Source organism: Phyllobates terribilis, unplaced genomic scaffold, assembly GCF_046119375.1.
Source record: "Phyllobates terribilis strain yellow unplaced genomic scaffold, ASM4611937v1 Scaffold_5__5_contigs__length_657084704, whole genome shotgun sequence".
NCBI lineage: Eukaryota > Metazoa > Chordata > Amphibia > Anura > Dendrobatidae > Phyllobates > Phyllobates terribilis.
Genome location: NW_027362765.1, coordinates 655,253,415 through 655,266,499, shown reverse-complemented (window position 1 = coordinate 655,266,499; position 13,085 = coordinate 655,253,415). Strand labels below are relative to the sequence as shown.

The 13,085-nt window shown below is 44.9% G+C and overlaps 10 non-coding genes across 10 annotated transcripts; all 10 read right to left on the bottom strand.

Moving 5' to 3' along the window:
* Window positions 1-57: 57 nt before the first annotated feature.
* On the bottom strand, window positions 58-248 carry LOC141149209 (U2 spliceosomal RNA). The gene has a single exon (XR_012245516.1). It is a non-coding gene; the product is annotated as a U2 spliceosomal RNA (small nuclear RNA).
* A 1,115-nt stretch (window positions 249-1,363) lies between these two features.
* On the bottom strand, window positions 1,364-1,554 carry LOC141149208 (U2 spliceosomal RNA). Its single transcript, XR_012245515.1, has one exon. It is a non-coding gene; the product is annotated as a U2 spliceosomal RNA (small nuclear RNA).
* A 1,115-nt stretch (window positions 1,555-2,669) lies between these two features.
* LOC141149645 (U2 spliceosomal RNA) lies at window positions 2,670-2,860 on the bottom strand. Its single transcript, XR_012245936.1, has one exon. It is a non-coding gene; the product is annotated as a U2 spliceosomal RNA (small nuclear RNA).
* A 1,115-nt stretch (window positions 2,861-3,975) lies between these two features.
* LOC141274359 (U2 spliceosomal RNA) lies at window positions 3,976-4,166 on the bottom strand. Its single transcript, XR_012322639.1, has one exon. It is a non-coding gene; the product is annotated as a U2 spliceosomal RNA (small nuclear RNA).
* A 1,115-nt stretch (window positions 4,167-5,281) lies between these two features.
* On the bottom strand, window positions 5,282-5,472 carry LOC141149207 (U2 spliceosomal RNA). The gene has a single exon (XR_012245514.1). It is a non-coding gene; the product is annotated as a U2 spliceosomal RNA (small nuclear RNA).
* A 1,115-nt stretch (window positions 5,473-6,587) lies between these two features.
* Window positions 6,588-6,778, bottom strand: LOC141149206 (U2 spliceosomal RNA). Its single transcript, XR_012245513.1, has one exon. It is a non-coding gene; the product is annotated as a U2 spliceosomal RNA (small nuclear RNA).
* Window positions 6,779-7,893: 1,115 nt separating this feature from the next.
* On the bottom strand, window positions 7,894-8,084 carry LOC141149466 (U2 spliceosomal RNA). Its single transcript, XR_012245761.1, has one exon. It is a non-coding gene; the product is annotated as a U2 spliceosomal RNA (small nuclear RNA).
* Window positions 8,085-9,199: 1,115 nt separating this feature from the next.
* Window positions 9,200-9,390, bottom strand: LOC141149205 (U2 spliceosomal RNA). The gene has a single exon (XR_012245512.1). It is a non-coding gene; the product is annotated as a U2 spliceosomal RNA (small nuclear RNA).
* Window positions 9,391-10,509: 1,119 nt separating this feature from the next.
* LOC141149204 (U2 spliceosomal RNA) lies at window positions 10,510-10,700 on the bottom strand. Its single transcript, XR_012245511.1, has one exon. It is a non-coding gene; the product is annotated as a U2 spliceosomal RNA (small nuclear RNA).
* A 1,115-nt stretch (window positions 10,701-11,815) lies between these two features.
* Window positions 11,816-12,006, bottom strand: LOC141149464 (U2 spliceosomal RNA). Its single transcript, XR_012245760.1, has one exon. It is a non-coding gene; the product is annotated as a U2 spliceosomal RNA (small nuclear RNA).
* Between the last annotated feature and the right edge of the window lie 1,079 nt (window positions 12,007-13,085).

The following is a 13,085-nucleotide window of genomic DNA, read 5'->3' as shown; positions in this document are numbered from 1 at the left end:
AAAATGAACAAAAAACATTGAATTCAATTCTTTCTGATTTTAGAAACTGCATTAAAGAAGGGGTGCACCGGTCCTGGAGATACTGCAATACCAGGTCAATGCGTGGAGTGGACAGAGCAAGCTCTTTTTCCATCTCCCTGTTCTAAAAATCCATTTAATATATGGTCCCCAGATAGGGGACGTATCAGATATTAAACTGATAAGAACAGATACTACACTTGATCTTAGCCAAAAGGCCGAGAAGCGATAAACAGAATTGGTTTCAAACTACGGAGCCACCCAAGGATCCTGAAAAGTCCATTTGTGGAGATGAGCTCCTGGACTCCCGTTAAGAAGACATGTTGTCAACCTCTAGATCCCTTACATGCCTGCACTTTTCGGCTTGCTGCTGCTGCAATCCACGCGTTTTAGATCTGCATAACTCCACCTCTTTAAACACAGCACCTTCACCCCCTGCTGTTCCCACCCGCCTCAACACCGTTGGAAGGGAGGAGAACCAATTAAGGCGGGGGGTGGGGTGGAACGAGCAGCTGTCTACCCTTAGCAGGAGGGCTCCTGATTACATACCTCTCCTGCTGCTGCTGCTGCTGGCTGTCCAGCAGCAGACTGAAGGTGGCTGCTGCTGTGCACAGGTATATAAAGGCTCAGAGCCTATTATGACACGCGCAGCCAGCGTTCCATTGCCACATTCCATCTACTGCAGGCAGGATACCTGGCTGGCTGAATGTCGCTGAGAAGCTCACAGAGACCGCCATAAGCAACAGTTTAACAGAATGCCACAGACTAATCAACCAAACTTTTTGGGTTGGGTTCTCTTTTATAGTCTGCAGGCATTAAATGAAAGAAGTCAGTGTTCCAGCAGAGTGAGACAACGTTTCAGAAAAGGCATTGTAGCAAACCAAAAAAGAAATTTTAAGCGCAGCAGAGTAACCAGCGCACATACCTGTTAGCTCAGGTGAGTTTAAAAGGCTGCTGTTGATAACAAGGGCATTTGCTAAATAGATGGTGTGTGTGCAACAATATACTGAAAGGTCAATTATATTGTGCAGCTTATCTCACCACCTGTAGTTATTTAGGTGAAAGCTCCAAAATGCTTGCCTAATATGTCTGTTTATCCAAAAGGAAGTAAAAAGGGAGAGCTAGAAAGATAGCATTGCATCACATTACATGGCAATGCAATGCACAGTTGCTGAAGTTGAACCAAAATGAGCTTGTAATCTGGCTTCTGCAACTTTGAACATGAAAAATCCAATGAGGAGAAGAAAAGCAAAGCCAAAGAGTCCATCCCAAAATCCGACAAACAAGCAAAATGAACAAAAAACATTGAATTCAATTCTTTCTGATTTTAGAAACTGCATTAAAGAAGGGGTGCACCGGTCCTGGAGATACTGCAATACCAGGTCAATGCGTGGAGTGGACAGAGCAAGCTCTTTTTCCATCTCCCTGTTCTAAAAATCCATTTAATATATGGTCCCCAGATAGGGGACGTATCAGATATTAAACTGATAAGAACAGATACTACACTTGATCTTAGCCAAAAGGCCGAGAAGCGATAACCAGAATTGGTTTCAAACTACGGAGCCACCCAAGGATCCTGAAAAGTCCATTTGTGGAGATGAGCTCCTGGACTCCCGTTAAGAAGACATGTTGTCAACCTCTAGATCCCTTACATGCCTGCACTTTTCGGCTTGCTGCTGCTGCAATCCACGCGTTTTAGATCTGCATAACTCCACCTCTTTAAACACAGCACCTTCACCCCCTGCTGTTCCCACCCGCCTCAACACCGTTGGAAGGGAGGAGAACCAATTAAGGCGGGGGGTGGGGTGGAACGAGCAGCTGTCTACCCTTAGCAGGAGGGCTCCTGATTACATACCTCTCCTGCTGCTGCTGCTGCTGGCTGTCCAGCAGCAGACTGAAGGTGGCTGCTGCTGTGCACAGGTATATAAAGGCTCAGAGCCTATTATGACACGCGCAGCCAGCGTTCCATTGCCACATTCCATCTACTGCAGGCAGGATACCTGGCTGGCTGAATGTCGCTGAGAAGCTCACAGAGACCGCCATAAGCAACAGTTTAACAGAATGCCACAGACTAATCAACCAAACTTTTTGGGTTGGGTTCTCTTTTATAGTCTGCAGGCATTAAATGAAAGAAGTCAGTGTTCCAGCAGAAGGAGACAACGTTTCAGAAAAGGCATTGTAGCAAACCAAAAAAGAAATTTTAAGCGCAGCAGAGTAACCAGCGCACATACCTGTTAGCTCAGGTGAGTTTAAAAGGCTGCTGTTGATAACAAGGGCATTTGCTAAATAGATGGTGTGTGTGCAACAATATACTGAAAGGTCAATTATATTGTGCAGCTTATCTCACCACCTGTAGTTATTTAGGTGAAAGCTCCAAAATGCTTGCCTAATATGTCTGTTTATCCAAAAGGAAGTAAAAAGGGAGAGCTAGAAAGATAGCATTGCATCACATTACATGGCAATGCAATGCACAGTTGCTGAAGTTGAACCAAAATGAGCTTGTAATCTGGCTTCTGCAACTTTGAACATGAAAAATCCAATGAGGAGAAGAAAAGCAAAGCCAAAGAGTCCATCCCAAAATCCGACAAACAAGCAAAATGAACAAAAAACATTGAATTCAATTCTTTCTGATTTTAGAAACTGCATTAAAGAAGGGGTGCACCGGTCCTGGAGATGCTGCAATACCAGGTCAATGCGTGGAGTGGACAGAGCAAGCTCTTTTTCCATCTCCCTGTTCTAAAAATCCATTTAATATATGGTCCCCAGATAGGGGACGTATCAGATATTAAACTGATAAGAACAGATACTACACTTGATCTTAGCCAAAAGGCCGAGAAGCGATAACCAGAATTGGTTTCAAACTACGGAGCCACCCAAGGATCCTGAAAAGTCCATTTGTGGAGATGAGCTCCTGGACTCCCGTTAAGAAGACATGTTGTCAACCTCTAGATCCCTTACATGCCTGCACTTTTCGGCTTGCTGCTGCTGCAATCCACGCGTTTTAGATCTGCATAACTCCACCTCTTTAAACACAGCACCTTCACCCCCTGCTGTTCCCACCCGCCTCAACACCGTTGGAAGGGAGGAGAACCAATTAAGGCGGGGGGTGGGGTGGAACGAGCAGCTGTCTACCCTTAGCAGGAGGGCTCCTGATTACATACCTCTCCTGCTGCTGCTGCTGCTGGCTGTCCAGCAGCAGACTGAAGGTGGCTGCTGCTGTGCACAGGTATATAAAGGCTCAGAGCCTATTATGACACGCGCAGCCAGCGTTCCATTGCCACATTCCATCTACTGCAGGCAGGATACCTGGCTGGCTGAATGTCGCTGAGAAGCTCACAGAGACCGCCATAAGCAACAGTTTAACAGAATGCCACAGACTAATCAACCAAACTTTTTGGGTTGGGTTCTCTTTTATAGTCTGCAGGCATTAAATGAAAGAAGTCAGTGTTCCAGCAGAAGGAGACAACGTTTCAGAAAAGGCATTGTAGCAAACCAAAAAAGAAATTTTAAGCGCAGCAGAGTAACCAGCGCACATACCTGTTAGCTCAGGTGAGTTTAAAAGGCTGCTGTTGATAACAAGGGCATTTGCTAAATAGATGGTGTGTGTGCAACAATATACTGAAAGGTCAATTATATTGTGCAGCTTATCTCACCACCTGTAGTTATTTAGGTGAAAGCTCCAAAATGCTTGCCTAATATGTCTGTTTATCCAAAAGGAAGTAAAAAGGGAGAGCTAGAAAGATAGCATTGCATCACATTACATGGCAATGCAATGCACAGTTGCTGAAGTTGAACCAAAATGAGCTTGTAATCTGGCTTCTGCAACTTTGAACATGAAAAATCCAATGAGGAGAAGAAAAGCAAAGCCAAAGAGTCCATCCCAAAATCCGACAAACAAGCAAAATGAACAAAAAACATTGAATTCAATTCTTTCTGATTTTAGAAACTGCATTAAAGAAGGGGTGCACCGGTCCTGGAGATACTGCAATACCAGGTCAATGCGTGGAGTGGACAGAGCAAGCTCTTTTTCCCTCTCCCTGTTCTAAAAATCCATTTAATATATGGTCCCCAGATAGGGGACGTATCAGATATTAAACTGATAAGAACAGATACTACACTTGATCTTAGCCAAAAGGCCGAGAAGCGATAACCAGAATTGGTTTCAAACTACGGAGCCACCCAAGGATCCTGAAAAGTCCATTTGTGGAGATGAGCTCCTGGACTCCCGTTAAGAAGACATGTTGTCAACCTCTAGATCCCTTACATGCCTGCACTTTTCGGCTTGCTGCTGCTGCAATCCACGCGTTTTAGATCTGCATAACTCCACCTCTTTAAACACAGCACCTTCACCCCCTGCTGTTCCCACCCGCCTCAACACCGTTGGAAGGGAGGAGAACCAATTAAGGCGGGGGGTGGGGTGGAACGAGCAGCTGTCTACCCTTAGCAGGAGGGCTCCTGATTACATACCTCTCCTGCTGCTGCTGCTGCTGGCTGTCCAGCAGCAGACTGAAGGTGGCTGCTGCTGTGCACAGGTATATAAAGGCTCAGAGCCTATTATGACACGCGCAGCCAGCGTTCCATTGCCACATTCCATCTACTGCAGGCAGGATACCTGGCTGGCTGAATGTCGCTGAGAAGCTCACAGACACCGCCATAAGCAACAGTTTAACAGAATGCCACAGACTAATCAACCAAACTTTTTGGGTTGGGTTCTCTTTTATAGTCTGCAGGCATTAAATGAAAGAAGTCAGTGTTCCAGCAGAAGGAGACAACGTTTCAGAAAAGGCATTGTAGCAAACCAAAAAAGAAATTTTAAGCGCAGCAGAGTAACCAGCGCACATACCTGTTAGCTCAGGTGAGTTTAAAAGGCTGCTGTTGATAACAAGGGCATTTGCTAAATAGATGGTGTGTGTGCAACAATATACTGAAAGGTCAATTATATTGTGCAGCTTATCTCACCACCTGTAGTTATTTAGGTGAAAGCTCCAAAATGCTTGCCTAATATGTCTGTTTATCCAAAAGGAAGTAAAAAGGGAGAGCTAGAAAGATAGCATTGCATCACATTACATGGCAATGCAATGCACAGTTGCTGAAGTTGAACCAAAATGAGCTTGTAATCTGGCTTCTGCAACTTTGAACATGAAAAATCCAATGAGGAGAAGAAAAGCAAAGCCAAAGAGTCCATCCCAAAATCCGACAAACAAGCAAAATGAACAAAAAACATTGAATTCAATTCTTTCTGATTTTAGAAACTGCATTAAAGAAGGGGTGCACCGGTCCTGGAGATACTGCAATACCAGGTCAATGCGTGGAGTGGACAGAGCAAGCTCTTTTTCCATCTCCCTGTTCTAAAAATCCATTTAATATATGGTCCCCAGATAGGGGACGTATCAGATATTAAACTGATAAGAACAGATACTACACTTGATCTTAGCCAAAAGGCCGAGAAGCGATAACCAGAATTGGTTTCAAACTACGGAGCCACCCAAGGATCCTGAAAAGTCCATTTGTGGAGATGAGCTCCTGGACTCCCGTTAAGAAGACATGTTGTCAACCTCTAGATCCCTTACATGCCTGCACTTTTCGGCTTGCTGCTGCTGCAATCCACGCGTTTTAGATCTGCATAACTCCACCTCTTTAAACACAGCACCTTCACCCCCTGCTGTTCCCACCCGCCTCAACACCGTTGGAAGGGAGGAGAACCAATTAAGGCGGGGGGTGGGGTGGAACGAGCAGCTGTCTACCCTTAGCAGGAGGGCTCCTGATTACATACCTCTCCTGCTGCTGCTGCTGCTGGCTGTCCAGCAGCAGACTGAAGGTGGCTGCTGCTGTGCACAGGTATATAAAGGCTCAGAGCCTATTATGACACGCGCAGCCAGCGTTCCATTGCCACATTCCATCTACTGCAGGCAGGATACCTGGCTGGCTGAATGTCGCTGAGAAGCTCACAGAGACCGCCATAAGCAACAGTTTAACAGAATGCCACAGACTAATCAACCAAACTTTTTGGGTTGGGTTCTCTTTTATAGTCTGCAGGCATTAAATGAAAGAAGTCAGTGTTCCAGCAGAAGGAGACAACGTTTCAGAAAAGGCATTGTAGCAAACCAAAAAAGAAATTTTAAGCGCAGCAGAGTAACCAGCGCACATACCTGTTAGCTCAGGTGAGTTTAAAAGGCTGCTGTTGATAACAAGGGCATTTGCTAAATAGATGGTGTGTGTGCAACAATATACTGAAAGGTCAATTATATTGTGCAGCTTATCTCACCACCTGTAGTTATTTAGGTGAAAGCTCCAAAATGCTTGCCTAATATGTCTGTTTATCCAAAAGGAAGTAAAAAGGGAGAGCTAGAAAGATAGCATTGCATCACATTACATGGCAATGCAATGCACAGTTGCTGAAGTTGAACCAAAATGAGCTTGTAATCTGGCTTCTGCAACTTTGAACATGAAAAATCCAATGAGGAGAAGAAAAGCAAAGCCAAAGAGTCCATCCCAAAATCCGACAAACAAGCAAAATGAACAAAAAACATTGAATTCAATTCTTTCTGATTTTAGAAACTGCATTAAAGAAGGGGTGCACCGGTCCTGGAGATACTGCAATACCAGGTCAATGCGTGGAGTGGACAGAGCAAGCTCTTTTTCCATCTCCCTGTTCTAAAAATCCATTTAATATATGGTCCCCAGATAGGGGACGTATCAGATATTAAACTGATAAGAACAGATACTACACTTGATCTTAGCCAAAAGGCCGAGAAGCGATAACCAGAATTTGTTTCAAACTACGGAGACACCCAAGGATCCTGAAAAGTCCATTTGTGGAGATGAGCTCCTGGACTCCCGTTAAGAAGACATGTTGTCAACCTCTAGATCCCTTACATGCCTGCACTTTTCGGCTTGCTGCTGCTGCAATCCACGCGTTTTAGATCTGCATAACTCCACCTCTTTAAACACAGCACCTTCACCCCCTGCTGTTCCCACCCGCCTCAACACCGTTGGAAGGGAGGAGAACCAATTAAGGCGGGGGGTGGGGTGGAACGAGCAGCTGTCTACCCTTAGCAGGAGGGCTCCTGATTACATACCTCTCCTGCTGCTGCTGCTGCTGGCTGTCCAGCAGCAGACTGAAGGTGGCTGCTGCTGTGCACAGGTATATAAAGGCTCAGAGCCTATTATGACACGCGCAGCCAGCGTTCCATTGCCACATTCCATCTACTGCAGGCAGGATACCTGGCTGGCTGAATGTCGCTGAGAAGCTCACAGAGACCGCCATAAGCAACAGTTTAACAGAATGCCACAGACTAATCAACCAAACTTTTTGGGTTGGGTTCTCTTTTATAGTCTGCAGGCATTAAATGAAAGAAGTCAGTGTTCCAGCAGAAGGAGACAACGTTTCAGAAAAGGCATTGTAGCAAACCAAAAAAGAAATTTTAAGCGCAGCAGAGTAACCAGCGCACATACCTGTTAGCTCAGGTGAGTTTAAAAGGCTGCTGTTGATAACAAGGGCATTTGCTAAATAGATGGTGTGTGTGCAACAATATACTGAAAGGTCAATTATATTGTGCAGCTTATCTCACCACCTGTAGTTATTTAGGTGAAAGCTCCAAAATGCTTGCCTAATATGTCTGTTTATCCAAAAGGAAGTAAAAAGGGAGAGCTAGAAAGATAGCATTGCATCACATTACATTGCAATGCAATGCACAGTTGCTGAAGTTGAACCAAAATGAGCTTGTAATCTGGCTTCTGCAACTTTGAACATGAAAAATCCAATGAGGAGAAGAAAAGCAAAGCCAAAGAGTCCATCCCAAAATCCGACAAACAAGCAAAATGAACAAAAAACATTGAATTCAATTCTTTCTGATTTTAGAAACTGCATTAAAGAAGGGGTGCACCGGTCCTGGAGATACTGCAATACCAGGTCAATGCATGGAGTGGACAGAGCAAGCTCTTTTTCCATCTCCCTGTTCTAAAAATCCATTTAATATATGGTCCCCAGATAGGGGACGTATCAGATATTAAACTGATAAGAACAGATACTACACTTGATCTTAGCCAAAAGGCCGAGAAGCGATAACCAGAATTGGTTTCAAACTACGGAGCCACCCAAGGATCCTGAAAAGTCCATTTGTGGAGATGAGCTCCTGGACTCCCGTTAAGAAGACATGTTGTCAACCTCTAGATCCCTTACATGCCTGCACTTTTTGGCTTGCTGCTGCTGCAATCCACGCGTTTTAGATCTGCATAACTCCACCTCTTTAAACACAGCACCTTCACCCCCTGCTGTTCCCACCCGCCTCAACACCGTTGGAAGGGAGGAGAACCAATTAAGGCGGGGGGTGGGGTGGAACGAGCAGCTGTCTACCCTTAGCAGGAGGGCTCCTGATTACATACCTCTCCTGCTGCTGCTGCTGCTGGCTGTCCAGCAGCAGACTGAAGGTGGCTGCTGCTGTGCACAGGTATATAAAGGCTCAGAGCCTATTATGACACGCGCAGCCAGCGTTCCATTGCCACATTCCATCTACTGCAGGCAGGATACCTGGCTGGCTGAATGTCGCTGAGAAGCTCACAGAGACCGCCATAAGCAACAGTTTAACAGAATGCCACAGACTAATCAACCAAACTTTTTGGGTTGGGTTCTCTTTTATAGTCTGCAGGCATTAAATGAAAGAAGTCAGTGTTCCAGCAGAAGGAGACAACGTTTCAGAAAAGGCATTGTAGCAAACCAAAAAAGAAATTTTAAGCGCAGCAGAGTAACCAGCGCACATACCTGTTAGCTCAGGTGAGTTTAAAAGGCTGCTGTTGATAACAAGGGCATTTGCTAAATAGATGGTGTGTGTGCAACAATATACTGAAAGGTCAATTATATTGTGCAGCTTATCTCACCACCTGTAGTTATTTAGGTGAAAGCTCCAAAATGCTTGCCTAATATGTCTGTTTATCCAAAAGGAAGTAAAAAGGGAGAGCTAGAAAGATAGCATTGCATCACATTACATGGCAATGCAATGCACAGTTGCTGAAGTTGAACCAAAATGAGCTTGTAATCTGGCTTCTGCAACTTTGAACATGAAAAATCCAATGAGGAGAAGAAAAGCAAAGCCAAAGAGTCCATCCCAAAATCCGACAAACAAGCAAAATGAACAAAAAACATTGAATTCAATTCTTTCTGATTTTAGAAACTGCATTAAAGAAGGGGTGCACCGGTCCTGGAGATACTGCAATACCAGGTCAATGCGTGGAGTGGACAGAGCAAGCTCTTTTTCCATCTCCCTGTTCTAAAAATCCATTTAATATATGGTCCCCAGATAGGGGACGTATCAGATATTAAACTGATAAGAACAGATACTACACTTGATCTTAGCCAAAAGGCCGAGAAGCGATAACCAGAATTGGTTTCAAACTACGGAGCCACCCAAGGATCCTGAAAAGTCCATTTGTGGAGATGAGCTCCTGGACTCCCGTTAAGAAGACATGTTGTCAACCTCTAGATCCCTTACATGCCTGCACTTTTCGGCTTGCTGCTGCTGCAATCCACGCGTTTTAGATCTGCATAACTCCACCTCTTTAAACACAGCACCTTCACCCCCTGCTGTTCCCACCCGCCTCAACACCGTTGGAAGGGAGGAGAACCAATTAAGGCGGGGGGTGGGGTGGAACGAGCAGCTGTCTACCCTTAGCAGGAGGGCTCCTGATTACATACCTCTCCTGCTGCTGCTGCTGCTGGCTGTCCAGCAGCAGACTGAAGGTGGCTGCTGCTGTGCACAGGTATATAAAGGCTCAGAGCCTATTATGACACGCGCAGCCAGCGTTCCATTGCCACATTCCATCTACTGCAGGCAGGATACCTGGCTGGCTGGCTGAATGTCGCTGAGAAGCTCACAGAGACCGCCATAAGCAACAGTTTAACAGAATGCCACAGACTAATCAACCAAACTTTTTGGGTTGGGTTCTCTTTTATAGTCTGCAGGCATTAAATGAAAGAAGTCAGTGTTCCAGCAGAAGGAGACAACGTTTCAGAAAAGGCATTGTAGCAAACCAAAAAAGAAATTTTAAGCGCAGCAGAGTAACCAGCGCACATACCTGTTAGCTCAGGTGAGTTTAAAAGGCTGCTGTTGATAACAAGGGCATTTGCTAAATAGATGGTGTGTGTGCAACAATATACTGAAAGGTCAATTATATTGTGCAGCTTATCTCACCACCTGTAGTTATTTAGGTGAAAGCTCCAAAATGCTTGCCTAATATGTCTGTTTATCCAAAAGGAAGTAAAAAGGGAGAGCTAGAAAGATAGCATTGCATCACATTACATGGCAATGCAATGCACAGTTGCTGAAGTTGAACCAAAATGAGCTTGTAATCTGGCTTCTGCAACTTTGAACATGAAAAATCCAATGAGGAGAAGAAAAGCAAAGCCAAAGAGTCCATCCCAAAATCCGACAAACAAGCAAAATGAACAAAAAACATTGAATTCAATTCTTTCTGATTTTAGAAACTGCATTAAAGAAGGGGTGCACCGGTCCTGGAGATACTGCAATACCAGGTCAATGCGTGGAGTGGACAGAGCAAGCTCTTTTTCCATCTCCCTGTTCTAAAAATCCATTTAATATATGGTCCCCAGATAGGGGACGTATCAGATATTAAACTGATAAGAACAGATACTACACTTGATCTTAGCCAAAAGGCCGAGAAGCGATAACCAGAATTTGTTTCAAACTACGGAGCCACCCAAGGATCCTGAAAAGTCCATTTGTGGAGATGAGCTCCTGGACTCCCGTTAAGAAGACATGTTGTCAACCTCTAGATCCCTTACATGCCTGCACTTTTCGGCTTGCTGCTGCTGCAATCCACGCGTTTTAGATCTGCATAACTCCACCTCTTTAAACACAGCACCTTCACCCCCTGCTGTTCCCACCCGCCTCAACACCGTTGGAAGGGAGGAGAACCAATTAAGGCGGGGGGTGGGGTGGAACGAGCAGCTGTCTACCCTTAGCAGGAGGGCTCCTGATTACATACCTCTCCTGCTGCTGCTGCTGCTGGCTGTCCAGCAGCAGACTGAAGGTGGCTGCTGCTGTGCACAGGTATATAAAGGCTCAGAGCCTATTATGACACGCGCAGCCAGCGTTCCATTGCCACATTCCATCTACTGCAGGCAGGATACCTGGCTGGCTGAATGTCGCTGAGAAGCTCACAGAGACCGCCATAAGCAACAGTTTAACAGAATGCCACAGACTAATCAACCAAACTTTTTGGGTTGGGTTCTCTTTTATAGTCTGCAGGCATTAAATGAAAGAAGTCAGTGTTCCAGCAGAAGGAGACAACGTTTCAGAAAAGGCATTGTAGCAAACCAAAAAAGAAATTTTAAGCGCAGCAGAGTAACCAGCGCACATACCTGTTAGCTCAGGTGAGTTTAAAAGGCTGCTGTTGATAACAAGGGCATTTGCTAAATAGATGGTGTGTGTGCAACAATATACTGAAAGGTCAATTATATTGTGCAGCTTATCTCACCACCTGTAGTTATTTAGGTGAAAGCTCCAAAATGCTTGCCTAATATGTCTGTTTATCCAAAAGGAAGTAAAAAGGGAGAGCTAGAAAGATAGCATTGCATCACATTACATTGCAATGCAATGCACAGTTGCTGAAGTTGAACCAAAATGAGCTTGTAATCTGGCTTCTGCAACTTTGAACATGAAAAATCCAATGAGGAGAAGAAAAGCAAAGCCAAAGAGTCCATCCCAAAATCCGACAAACAAGCAAAATGAACAAAAAACATTGAATTCAATTCTTTCTGATTTTAGAAACTGCATTAAAGAAGGGGTGCACCGGTCCTGGAGATACTGCAATACCAGGTCAATGCATGGAGTGGACAGAGCAAGCTCTTTTTCCATCTCCCTGTTCTAAAAATCCATTTAATATATGGTCCCCAGATAGGGGACGTATCAGATATTAAACTGATAAGAACAGATACTACACTTGATCTTAGCCAAAAGGCCGAGAAGCGATAACCAGAATTGGTTTCAAACTACGGAGCCACCCAAGGATCCTGAAAAGTCCATTTGTGGAGATGAGCTCCTGGACTCCCGTTAAGAAGACATGTTGTCAACCTCTAGATCCCTTACATGCCTGCACTTTTTGGCTTGCTGCTGCTGCAATCCACGCGTTTTAGATCTGCATAACTCCACCTCTTTAAACACAGCACCTTCACCCCCTGCTGTTCCCACCCGCCTCAACACCGTTGGAAGGGAGGAGAACCAATTAAGGCGGGGGGTGGGGTGGAACGAGCAGCTGTCTACCCTTAGCAGGAGGGCTCCTGATTACATACCTCTCCTGCTGCTGCTGCTGCTGGCTGTCCAGCAGCAGACTGAAGGTGGCTGCTGCTGTGCACAGGTATATAAAGGCTCAGAGCCTATTATGACACGCGCAGCCAGCGTTCCATTGCCACATTCCATCTACTGCAGGCAGGATACCTGGCTGGCTGAATGTCGCTGAGAAGCTCACAGAGACCGCCATAAGCAACAGTTTAACAGAATGCCACAGACTAATCAACCAAACTTTTTGGGTTGGGTTCTCTTTTATAGTCTGCAGGCATTAAATGAAAGAAGTCAGTGTTCCAGCAGAAGGAGACAACGTTTCAGAAAAGGCATTGTAGCAAACCAAAAAAGAAATTTTAAGCGCAGCAGAGTAACCAGCGCACATACCTGTTAGCTCAGGTGAGTTTAAAAGGCTGCTGTTGATAACAAGGGCATTTGCTAAATAGATGGTGTGTGTGCAACAATATACTGAAAGGTCAATTATATTGTGCAGCTTATCTCACCACCTGTAGTTATTTAGGTGAAAGCTCCAAAATGCTTGCCTAATATGTCTGTTTATCCAAAAGGAAGTAAAAAGGGAGAGCTAGAAAGATAGCATTGCATCACATTACATGGCAATGCAATGCACAGTTGCTGAAGTTGAACCAAAATGAGCTTGTAATCTGGCTTCTGCAACTTTGAACATGAAAAATCCAATGAGGAGAAGAAAAGCAAAGCCAAAGAGTCCATCCCAAAATCCGACAAACAAGCAAAATGAACAAAAAACATTGA